The sequence below is a fragment of the Ochotona princeps genome, chromosome 16 (genome assembly GCF_030435755.1).
Source record: "Ochotona princeps isolate mOchPri1 chromosome 16, mOchPri1.hap1, whole genome shotgun sequence".
Classification (NCBI taxonomy): Eukaryota; Metazoa; Chordata; class Mammalia; order Lagomorpha; family Ochotonidae; genus Ochotona; species Ochotona princeps.
This window is the reverse complement of record NC_080847.1, coordinates 42,726,334-42,737,848: the sequence shown is the minus strand read 5'-3', so window position 1 is coordinate 42,737,848 and position 11,515 is coordinate 42,726,334.

Sequence of the window (11,515 nt, the reverse complement as noted above, 5' to 3'; positions counted from 1 at the left end):
CCATTGCCAACATCTTCTCCTTTCCTTTGTCCCTCCCTTCCTACCTACCTCCTGGAAAGCAGTCAAGCTGAAAGACAGATGGTGCAAATAGTTCCCTGAATTTCCCCACGATATCCATGATAAGGTAGTGGATGAAGCCACTATCTGAGGTGCTGGAGTCCACTCAAGGGTCTCCGGGCCAGGGAGAGGTACTGGACAGCTCATTTGGTGCTCCAAATGGACCTATCACCTCTGGCCTGCAGCATGCATATGGCTTGGAATATGTTTGCTGTGGGAGAGTTATGGAGCTGGATGCTGGGGATGAGGGTTGAGTTTATAGGCATAAAACAAAGACTGAGCAGCCTTACTTGCTCTTGCTCACCAATGAAGAGTTTAATTTATTTTTCAATGTGTCATGCTTTTCTAATTCTTAGGGAGGCTTTAGTCGAAAGTGCAATTGCTGCCTCCCAAATCTTGCCGAACAGTAACATTCCATGGAGACTGAGGCTTGAAAACAAAAGTGACTACTCTTTTGTCCTAATCTTAAATCCCATCACCCTTGCTGCAGCTGCTGAGTGCTGGTAATGAGTGTTGAGAGGCAATCTGAGGACAGTGATTAGGTATTAGACCTGGACAGGTACTAACCAAGAGGTGTGTGGCCTCTTAGCTTGACACCGCAAAGTGGAGCTCTCCCAGGAAGCTTATCAGGCTGGCGGCTGGGAGACAGAGAGGCAGCATAGCAAGAGCAATGTGGTTTTAATGATTCTGAGCACATGGTTTCTGCCTCCTGTTTGCTAGATTTGTAGACTGGCATTTTTCCCCTTTGGGTATATTCCAGATGTTGTATAACTTGTGCATGTCTAACTGCAGAATGGTGGATGGGCACTTGCCTTTTGTTATGAGTGTGTACACTGTAGGTAGAGGGTGAACATTGTCAACTAGTCCCCTAAAACACAAGTCTGCATGAAATAAATTCTGGAAAAAGAGCCTGAAGTATTAGTCATTTAAACACAGTGAGGAGATACGTATGAGAGTTCTGGATTTCAGAGTAACCCTCTACCTCAAACACCATACTCAGCGTGTGCGTGCGTACACACACACACACACACTTACTTTCTCTGTCTCTCTTTCTCTCCCTGGATTCTTTCTTCTTCTTTTTGAAGATGCATTTGTTTGAAAGTCAGAGTTGGAGTCATTGTTAGAGTTAGAGAGAGAAAGAGAGAGAGCAAGCTGTTCCTCCAGATGGCTACAATGGCTGGTGCTGTCCAGAGATGACCCAGACTGAAGTTAGAAGCCAGGAACTCCATCTGAGTCTTCCACATAGACACATGGATGCAGGAACCATCTGCTGCTGCTTTCCCGGGAGCATGAGCAAGGAGCTGGATCAGAAGACAGCAGGTGGATTCAAACTGGCTACCACATGGTGGTGGCTTTACCTGCCACGCCACAACACCAGCCCCCTGGATCTTTTCTTGCAAGTGTAGTTTTACTACCTCAGATTTAGGATCCAATATACTGCCAGGTGGAGTTGCCAGTTTGTAATCAAGGTGCTCAGTGGAATTTCAATTTCAGATAAATGGAAAAAAATCACTTATAAGATGATTTATATAATTTATAAATCTGTCTCAAACAATACATGGAGGCTATATAGTCATTTATCTGAAATTCTAGTTTTTGTTTGTGTAGTCTGACTACCCTAGTGTTGTAGACCAGTGAATCAAGGAAACACCGTGACTGTCATACCTCCTGGGCCCTGAGAGTGCCCGGTGGCCTTCAGTGCCTCCAAATTCTGCAAAAAAAAAAAAAAAATTCTCATGCCAAAAAGTCCATTGTTTATCTTCAGGACTCCCTTTTTGAGGAATACTTTGAGGAAACCAGCCGGGAGTGCCCTGCTTGGTCCTGGCCACCGCTGGTTGGAGGAACTCCATGTTTATAAGCATCTTCCTTTCACTTCCTGTGGTTCTGGCACACTGTTTCTCAAAATGGCTGTGCCCTTTACATTTTCAGCAACACATGAGGGTTACCGACTTCCACACTGTCACCAGTACTTGCTATTGTTCAGCATTTCAATTTTAACAATCGTAGTGTGTGTGAAGTGTAACTCACCATGGTTTTGATTGGTTTTTCCCTGCTGATTAATGGTGTAGGACATCTTTCCGTGTATTTGACCCAGGCAAGAGTCTTCTTTGGAGAATATTGATTCAAATCCATCACTTATTCTTTTTTTTTTTTTAAAGATTTTATTGTTATTGGAAAGCCGGATATACAGAGAGGAGGAGAGACAGAGAGGAAGATCTTCCATCCGATGTTTCACTCCCCAAGTGAGCCACAACGGGCCGGGATGCGCCAATCCGATGCCGGGACCAGGAACCTCTTCTGGGTCTCCCACGGGGGTGCAGGGTCCCAATGCATTGGGTCGTCCTTGACTGCTTTCCCAGGCCACAAGCAGGGAGCTGGATGGGAAGTGGAGCTGCCGGGATTAGAACCAGCGCCCATATGGGATCCCGGGGCTTTCAAGGCGAGGACTTAAGCCACTAGGCCATGCCGCCAGGCCCCATCACTTATTCTTAAATAGGATTGTTTGTCTTTTTATTGTTGAATTTCGAGAGTTCTTTATATATTTTGCACACAAATGTCTGATCAGATAAATGATTTGCCAATACTTTTTCCCACTCCACAGACTGTCTTTTCACTTTCTTGATGGTGTTCTTAATTACTTGAAACTTCAAACTTGCACATTCTTAACTACTCTGATTTCAAGCTATTTCACTTCATTTTCTGAAAGTTGGCTTTACCATCCAATGTATTTGGAATATTTTGTTCTAAAACTAATGCCAATCCTGAAAGAGTAACTCTTAGAAAGACATTTAATGTTATCCTACATTTCTCAGATAAAAAACATTTAGCTCTTAATTTGAATAATAAAACTTCACAAAAGTATGCCAATTTGTGAGAAAACTCAAAGGATGCCATAATCTACAGGGGCGTGCCCTCCTGGGGCAGGGAGTTGAAATAAGATTTATTGTCACCAAAATCAGTCCTAAGTGTAAATATGGTGATTAATTTGCTGTGGAAGATTCTTACTGTTCCAGCCTCAGAGATGCAGAGAAAAATCTATATTTTTCATTATTTGTTCGTATTCAGAACTAATACATTATTTTTGTTGATTAATGTGTAGAAATTTGTGTACTTGTATATGTAAATTGGTTTCCTATCCTGTAAGCTACAATGTGTTTTTGGTTGTTTACACAACCCTTAGTCCTTGGGATACTGGTCTTCTCTGCTCTAGGGACCAAGTTATAAACTCTGGCTTAATTGGAAGTTTACCTGCCGTGTTCTCGGCCTTGCATTCCTGAAGCTGATGAGTAGTGGTTTGTGATGTGTCTGAAGGAGCAAGTTCCTGGGAGGTTTCTCCTCTTGTTGATGTTCTTGGCTGCATGTGGGGATCTTCTGTAGGGGGAACAGGGGATAAGATAGACCAGCTCAAGCTGAAATGGAGCTGAAGTGCCCCAGCCTGGGTATCAGCAATACAGATGTGTCCAGCTGTGTGAGGTTTTCAGGTTTTTTTCTTAATAACTGTGCTCCTGCCACCCCCCGCCCACCACCCTGGATGTCAGTTGGGGATTTTGCTTGTGAACACCTGTGTGACCTCGTTCTGGACTATGGCGTCCTTCACACTGCAGGCAAGAATTGGATAACAGCACCTGTCAAGTCCCTTGGAATTCAAATTCTTCATTTTCCTTAGCAGGATCTGTGCAAGGACCTCACCCTTCTGTATCTGAAAAATAGTCCTTTAGCAATTGTGCACAATGGATCCCGGGTGTTGTGGACAGGTCCCTTTAAATTATTTATTTTGCTTATTTTTTTATTTTCATTACATTTGTGAAAGGCAGAGATAATCAGACAGAAAGAGATCCATCTGCTTGTTTACTCCCCAAAATACTTGCAACAGCCTGGGCTGTGCCAAGCTGAAGCCAAGAATCTGGAACTCCATCTGCATCTCCTATATGGGTGCAGAGACTCCAGCACTTGAACCACCACCCGCTACCCTCCAGGGTGCACATGAACAGGAAGCTGGAACTGGAAGTGAAGCCAGGACTGTAACTCAGGCACTTTGAGATAAGCTGTAGGTCTTAGAAGCAGCGTCTTAACCACTGTGTCAAATGCCACTCTGATTTGGATAGACCCTACTGGTTGTCTTGCAGGTGCACTCTACCGTCCTTGGTATTCCCCTTGTTCAATTAGCATCATGGTGCTGCTCTCACGGACTTTGGCTCCAGATCCAGGAATGGAGGATTTGGAGAAGAATAGCACCGATCAAACCATGTGACAAAGTGGTTGACTGTAGTCACAGTGCAGTTGCCAGTGGATATTGTGGGGTTTTTCAGTTGTGAAAGACAGAAGCTGCTTCTGGCTTACTCAGAGCCCATTGGAAGGGTGTGGAGAAACAGGAAGGTTGCAAAGGAAGGACAATGGTCAGGGAGCTTCAGCAGTAGTGGTGCCTGAAGGGCTGGATGCCCAAACAGGTAGATTCCAAAAACAGGTTCTTTAGGATCTGTTCATCACATTCCAGAAAGCTGAGGGCAAGTGTAGCAGGCAGGCAGACAGGCATTAGTGCTATTGGCCAAGCACTCTTCTTCTACCACCCTGGGTAATTGTGATGGCATGGACTTCTGGACCCTTCTCGGTTGATTAGGGTCATATACATTGTCATTTATAAGTTCAGAGCCCCTAGGCTTTGAAAGGTCTTGATAGAGTTTTCATTGCCTTTGTCAACAGGAGATAATGTATTGAAATGAAATTTGCATCAACCCGGGCTGAGGAACTACAGTTAGCAAAAGCCCCCATCTTAGTGTGGCATGAGAAAGAAGGGGTGTAACATTAAGCCATTGAGAATTCAGGGTTGCATTTGAGACTGCGACATTATGAAGCCAAACCAGACAGGTGTCAGAGGCCTCACTGTCTGCAAGACAGCAGGAGGACACCTGCAGTCCCACAAAGCTCTGTATAATAGACACTGGATGAGAATGCCTCATAAGAAATGGATTTGTTGCTACCTGAAGAATAAAGAATCCATCTAGACTACTATGGCGATCTCAGGCTCCATCCGGGAACTGGACCTGCGACCTCGACCTCCTGCATGCCTGGTGCGTGTGTGCAGGTGAGCATCCACAATCAGTTTGCTTCTCAACAGCACAGCACTCTCAGCAGCAAAGCCAAAACCAGCTTCTCGATTCCAGTCTCAGTCTGCCTCTAGCAAGGCTCAGGGGGACTCATTTGTCACCTACTATATTTAATTTAGTTTAAAACCACAAGATCTTTCCTGAAAAAAAGTTTGAAATTCACAGGTTATATTAAATATTAAAATACACTTTATTGTATAGCATTAACAGGCTGTATTAAAATGCTCAATAAATCATGTTTTGTTTGTGCCATGGCTATAACATGAATAATACATTGAGGAAGTTTTATGCATTTAATGGTATAAAAAAATCCTACAACATTTCTAGACTTTGCTTCTCTCCATGAGCACAGGTTGGTGCATTTTGTCACCATCTGACACACCGAGCCATCATCTGAATCACCATGCTACACATGCTGGGTAATTAAAAAGAACAAGAATATGTATATATAATAAATTCAGAAGGCTTGATAATTATGTGCATATTGTTCTATTCTAATATTGCTAATAACTCAAAGGACAACTACCACAAAAAATCATCAGTTAATTTGCCATGTTTTCCCAGACCCACATTTTATAACATCACCATAGGGGGAGATATGGACTAATTCATTTTTCCTGCTTTAATCTGCAGAAGGCATTGGAGAGCATAAAAGGCAATAGGTTTTCAACATTGTTTGGGTGTCAGAGTCTCTGGATGCTTTGTAAATGGGGAGAAGCAGATGGTCAATAGAGAAGAAAGGGCTTATTTATTGTACAAGGCCGAGGAATTTGTGCTGGTCTGGATTCTGCTGGAGGGTTGCTTGTTGATGAGATGTCTACATTAGTTGGGATGTCCAAGGGTATTTGTTGTAGCAACATTTGCAGGAGCAAACGTCTAGAAACAACCTACAAGTTCATCAGATGGGTTCAGCTTAAATGAATTTGAATGTCCATGAATGGAACTGCCTGTGTCCATAGTGAGAGAGCCCTGCAAATGGCTGAATAGACAATTTCTCACTGTGAATGTTTTAAGGAACTGTGGAAAGGAGTGGAATGTGCTGTCATTTGAATTAAGGATGGAGAAAATATTGTGCATTGTTTTCATATAAATGCGCATTAAAAAATATCTGAAAAGGATTAGTGCATGGCTCAACAGACTAATGCTTTACCTTCAAGTGCCGGCACCAGTTTGTGCCCTGGTTGCTCTACTTCTGATGCAGCTTCCTGTGCGTGGGGCCTGGAAAAGCAGTAGAGGTTAGCCCAAGTCCTTGGAACCCTGTGCCCATGTGGAAGACCGGAAACAAGCTCTTGGTTTCGGATCAGCCATTTTGGGAGGGAACCAGCAGATGGAAGATCTTTCCCTGTCCATCTTTCTCTATGTAAATCTGCTTTCAAATAAGAACAAATAATTCTAAAAAAAAAAAAAAAAAAGAAAAACCCTCTGGAAGGAATTACAAGAAACTAAGAATTGTTCTTTTATTGCTGGGCACAGTAGCACCTGAATAGATGGTAGAAGGGATGGAAAAAAAAACTGAGCAACATTTTACAATGCCATAATTTTTGAGTTTTGGTAAGTATATCACCCAGCCACATAAGTTAATAATTCATTAGTTCTCTGCCCTGCAACCAGGGAACACTGACCAGTTATTGTCAGAAAGGCACAGTGCTTCTCCTAGCTCTAAAAGAACCTGAAGCAGGCGCAGTCCTGGAGGACAAAGAAGGCCTGGGCCAGGAAGGAGCTCAGGGCTTTCTGGGAGGAGGAAGAGTCATGATCTGCAGATTAGGGCAAACCAACGGATCTCATTACTTTGCTGTTTGGTGACTCATTTCCAAAGACTAAGCATGGACAATGAAAGTGAATGGAGCAGGCACTGGCACAGTCAGCAAGGCATTGGCACACACAGATGCCTTGCTAGGAAGGGTGGTTCGGGCAAACAAGCATGAGTAGGTCCCACCCTAGGACAACCGTCATGAGCCCTATTGCTGATGGCATTCAGGCAATGCCAAGGCCAGTGATGGTAGTTTTTCCAGGGATGATAACTGTCTGGATTTCTACATGGAGCAGCCTGAGTTTTATGTAGATGTGCTCACCAGCTGTGTATATATAGTTCCATAAGTAAGCCTCCTGGTGAGTGTGATTTGAATCTGTATCTCCAAAATGTGAAAACATGCCTGTAGGAATCTGTTAGCACGTCCCACACCATTGACAAGGACAGATGTGTAAGCTCCAGAACCTCCACCTGAAGAGAATGTGACAGAGCTGGAGAGACGCTGATGGGAGGTGATCTGCAGGTAGTTGCTGGATATGCAGGGGGATGGAAAGAAGGATGCCACCCAGGTTTCTGGAATGATGTACTTGGTGGCTGAGGTGAGACTCATGAGGTTAGAACTGACTTGGGGCTACTATCAGTGTAATCCTTGCAGAATAGCTTCCCTCCATTGTTCGTTCATGTCTCATTGGCACAGTGAGGATGGCAATGCTAGCTTGTTTTCTGGCAGATGGGGACTAGATGAGGTTCTGCATACCCAGAGGAGTACCTGGTGTATGAGGACTCAGTAAGTGGTGGAACTGGTGTTAACAGTAGGGACATGGCACAGAAGAGCAACAGGTGGAGGGGTAGTTGGAGAGTTGAGGTGGGGGCCAACACTGGGCCCAGTGGGCATCAGTGGTTCCTACAAAGGGGGAATTTGTAAAACATGACTATGACTGCCACATGAAGAGCATGTTGAAGGAGAAACAGAGGATGTGTAGAGACCTGGAGTGACTAGTGCTGAACTAAAGCAAGCCACAGAGCAATAGAGCACGGTTGGAGGGCTAACAGGTGCGAGCATGCAATCACTGTGCAATTCTTAGTTTCTTGAAATACACTTGAACTCGATCTTGGAGAGCCCCACCCCCACCATCCAGCTGATATTAACTGTCTTCCTCGTCTCTTGTCTCTGCAGAATCGGGCAAAAGTCGTTGGCTCTTACCTGATGCACTGCATTGCCCCAGCTGTTAGATCCCTTTGTCCCCAGAAATTCTGTGGCTCCATTCAGGGAAAGGAAACCAGCTGGGTAAAGGTGTAGGAAGGGCAGTCATCCACCCAAATCAACTCTAGCCTGAAAGAAACTCTCCTTAAGATACACACGAATGGTGAAGTCCACTGCCGAGGGAGGGGCTTCAGGTGAACGTAAATGCTCTGTCATCAGACGATGCAAGGGCAAAGCGAGCTTTGTCAGGGAGAGAGGGCAGGAAGCACATTGTTCCTAGCCTCTAATAATAGCTTGATGAGTATTCAGGGGCCTGGGCCCAGCTGCCTTGTGATCCAAGGGAAGCACTCCCTTTCCTCTTCCACGCTAGCTACTCTGTCATCCGCTAGAGATCACTGGGGGATTTTCCAAATTCAAGTGGGGAAAGCAGCCAGAGCTCCTTTGAGCTGGGGTACCAGCTGCTCAGGGGAGCCATGCACCAGCATTAGGGATACCAGATGTTCAGAGGGACGGAGTTGCTGTGCACCAGCTCTGGGAATACTGGCTGTCTAAGGGAGGTACATCCCACGGGAGGGAGTGACAGCCTCTGGGGACAGCCAGCTCTATTTCACATTTGACAGGCAGCCATAATGAAAGCCAGCATTGACTAGGCATGTAACTATGAGCTGGGTCTCTGTGCCAAGCGCATCACACATGCTACTCTCTTGATTCTTCATAAACCACCCTGAGAGGTGGCAGCGATTATCCTCATCCTGGAGAGAAAACAAGGAAATGGAGGCAGAGTGACTTGTCCCAGATCTGATCCCGGAGGCTGCACTCCCACACTCCCAAGCCACTGCTCTCTTTGTCACCCACTGGGCTCCTGGGAGGCAGTACAGGGAGAGGGTGGGCTTAGTAGGGCCTGGGAGTGTCCCTTTGATCCTCAGGGAGGCAGAAAAATTATACTGGTAATCATACGTCTTTTAGCTCAGATTTTGAGCTGGTACTGGATCCTCTAGCATGCACTCTGTTCCTCTCCCCTTCCCTTTTTCCTTCTGGCCCTTTCCTTTGACCTTGTCTTACCCAGCCTGTTTTCTCCCTATCTTCCCTGAAACTCTAGGCTGAATGAGGAAGCCCCCAGGCTTCGTAGGCTTCTCTCTGGTCTCTCAATCCTGGATCTCAGTAAGATACCCTGAGCCGGTTAAGCTCTCCCCAACCCCAAGCTCTTTGTGTTTACCAGTTACAGGAAAGTCTGCAGACTATGAGCTCAGTGTGGGCCTTCTTGCTCAGGCTTCAGGCTAAGGATGTAAGAATGTGGTCAGGGTTTCCTTTTGGTTGCTGATTTCGCTAAACCAACAAACTGAAAGAATCTACTAATGCAGGGGCTCCAACACAGCAAGGCATTCAATTTTCATCATTAGTAAGAAGTGCTCCTGTGGCCTTGTCTGCCATTCTGGTATCTGCATTTATTGTTCAAATCGTGTTAATGGGCTGTCCAGAGGGGACTGAATGGACAAAGCCAACAGTTGGCTGCTCTGGAGTTTGGCTGCACGGTGGGTCAGAGATGCAGGAACACTTCTTGACAGGAATCTGCCATATCTCACGTTTGACACTCATTTGACCACTGCCCATCCCTACCCCATAGCCAGCATGAAGCTGGAGCCACAGCATGCACCATTGACTCCCTCAACGGAGTCTTCTGAAGACCAGGATGTTCCTGCCTTTTGGAGAGCACAGAGAGGCTGTGGGGATTGGCTGTGCAGCTGCACGGGACTGGCATGTATCCTCACTCACGCAGGAATAAGCCCGCCAAAGATCACCTCTAGAACTAAGGGAAGAGAGATGCACTGGGGGAGGGCTGGTGTAGTGAGCACTGGGGCAGATGCCCCAGCAGCCCTGAGTAAGGAACAGGCATCTGTTGTGATCTCAGCTAAATCAGGAGCCATTAACCAGGAGCCTGCAGTAGAGACACGGATGAGGCAATAGAGGTGGCATCGGTGGCCCTGTGAGCCATACAAACCCCATGTGGAGGTTCTATATAGAAGCTGCCTGAGCAAGGGGGATCAGACAGAGGGACTGTGGAACTGAAGGAGTCTGGTCAGAAGGCTGTGACTCCTGGGAAGAACCCCGTTTCCTCTTCTGACTGTGTTCTCAGAGAGCCCAGCACCTCTGACGTCACGGCTGGAAGATGTGTGACAGATGATGTGGAAGGGAGAGCTGGCCAGTGCACAATCATGCTGGGTGATCCCACATCTCCCGCAGTGCACATCCAGGAAGGTGAGACAGCAAACAGCTGCACCTGGGTCCCAGCCATGGACAAGAGGACCTCCCCAGGAGGTGGCCTAGCTTCCAGTGCATCTGCAGCCTGTGGCAGCTCTGCAAGAGGACAGCATTTCCCGATGCAGCCGTTCATTAACAGGAGTTCCTCAGCATCCTGTGGACAGCTCAAGCCATTTGTTTGCTTGTCAGGCTGGGTGTTGTTCTCCACCAGGCTGCAAGAAGCTGACATTAATATTTTTATCAGTCTGACTTTGGGAGGTCAGATGGGATTATTACAGATGACATCTCCTGATCTTAGCAAATAAAATTGATTAAAATGTGCTGAATCAGAGTCTGGCTGAACAGTTAAAAGCAGCAATGCATTATAGTCTGAGATCATGCCTGATTGCCCATACAGGGGAGGATTGGATCAGATCAGGGAACTTGAGAGCACTGGAATTGAAGAGAGCAGAGGGGGAGGTCTCTGGGAAAATGTTAAGTCACCACAGCTTTTCACTTCAAGGTCTAGCCTGCCTTCAACCACAGGATCTCCACCAGGACTGAACTCATTCGTCTCTGGAGAGTTGTATGTGAAGAGTGTGTGTGTGTGTGTGTGTGTGTGTGTGTAAGTGAGAGAGAGAGAGAGAGATCGTGTGCTACCCGGACTGGGGCTTGGGATGCTCAGGTGCCTGGGGAAGCATCATCCTGGGGTGTGTCCATGAAGGTGTTCCTGGAGGACACTGGATTGCCGAGGGGGATTCAGGAGGCTGCCTTGTGCAGGGGGAGGGGCCCAGAGAACCCCTTGCAGGCACAAATACAAAGATTGAACAAGAGAGGATTCTTGTACTTTGCCTGTCTTCAAGCTGAAATGTCTGTTTTCTTCTGTCTTTGGACCAGAACCTGACCTGCACATATACCATCCAACTCTCTCAAGCCTGAGCTTTCTGGTTCTATCTGTGACAGGCCAGTTCCTTACTTTAAATCTCTCTCCATGTGTACACAGACTTCTTATTGGTTTTCCCTCTATGAGAGTCTGGAGCAATATAGTGTGTTTGCACAAAGCATGTACACAAATTACTGAATGAAGCAAGAGCCAAAGAAAGTTTTGGAAGCTGTCTGCCTGGGTTTGTACAGGTTTACAAACACACGTGCTCTTAGGCA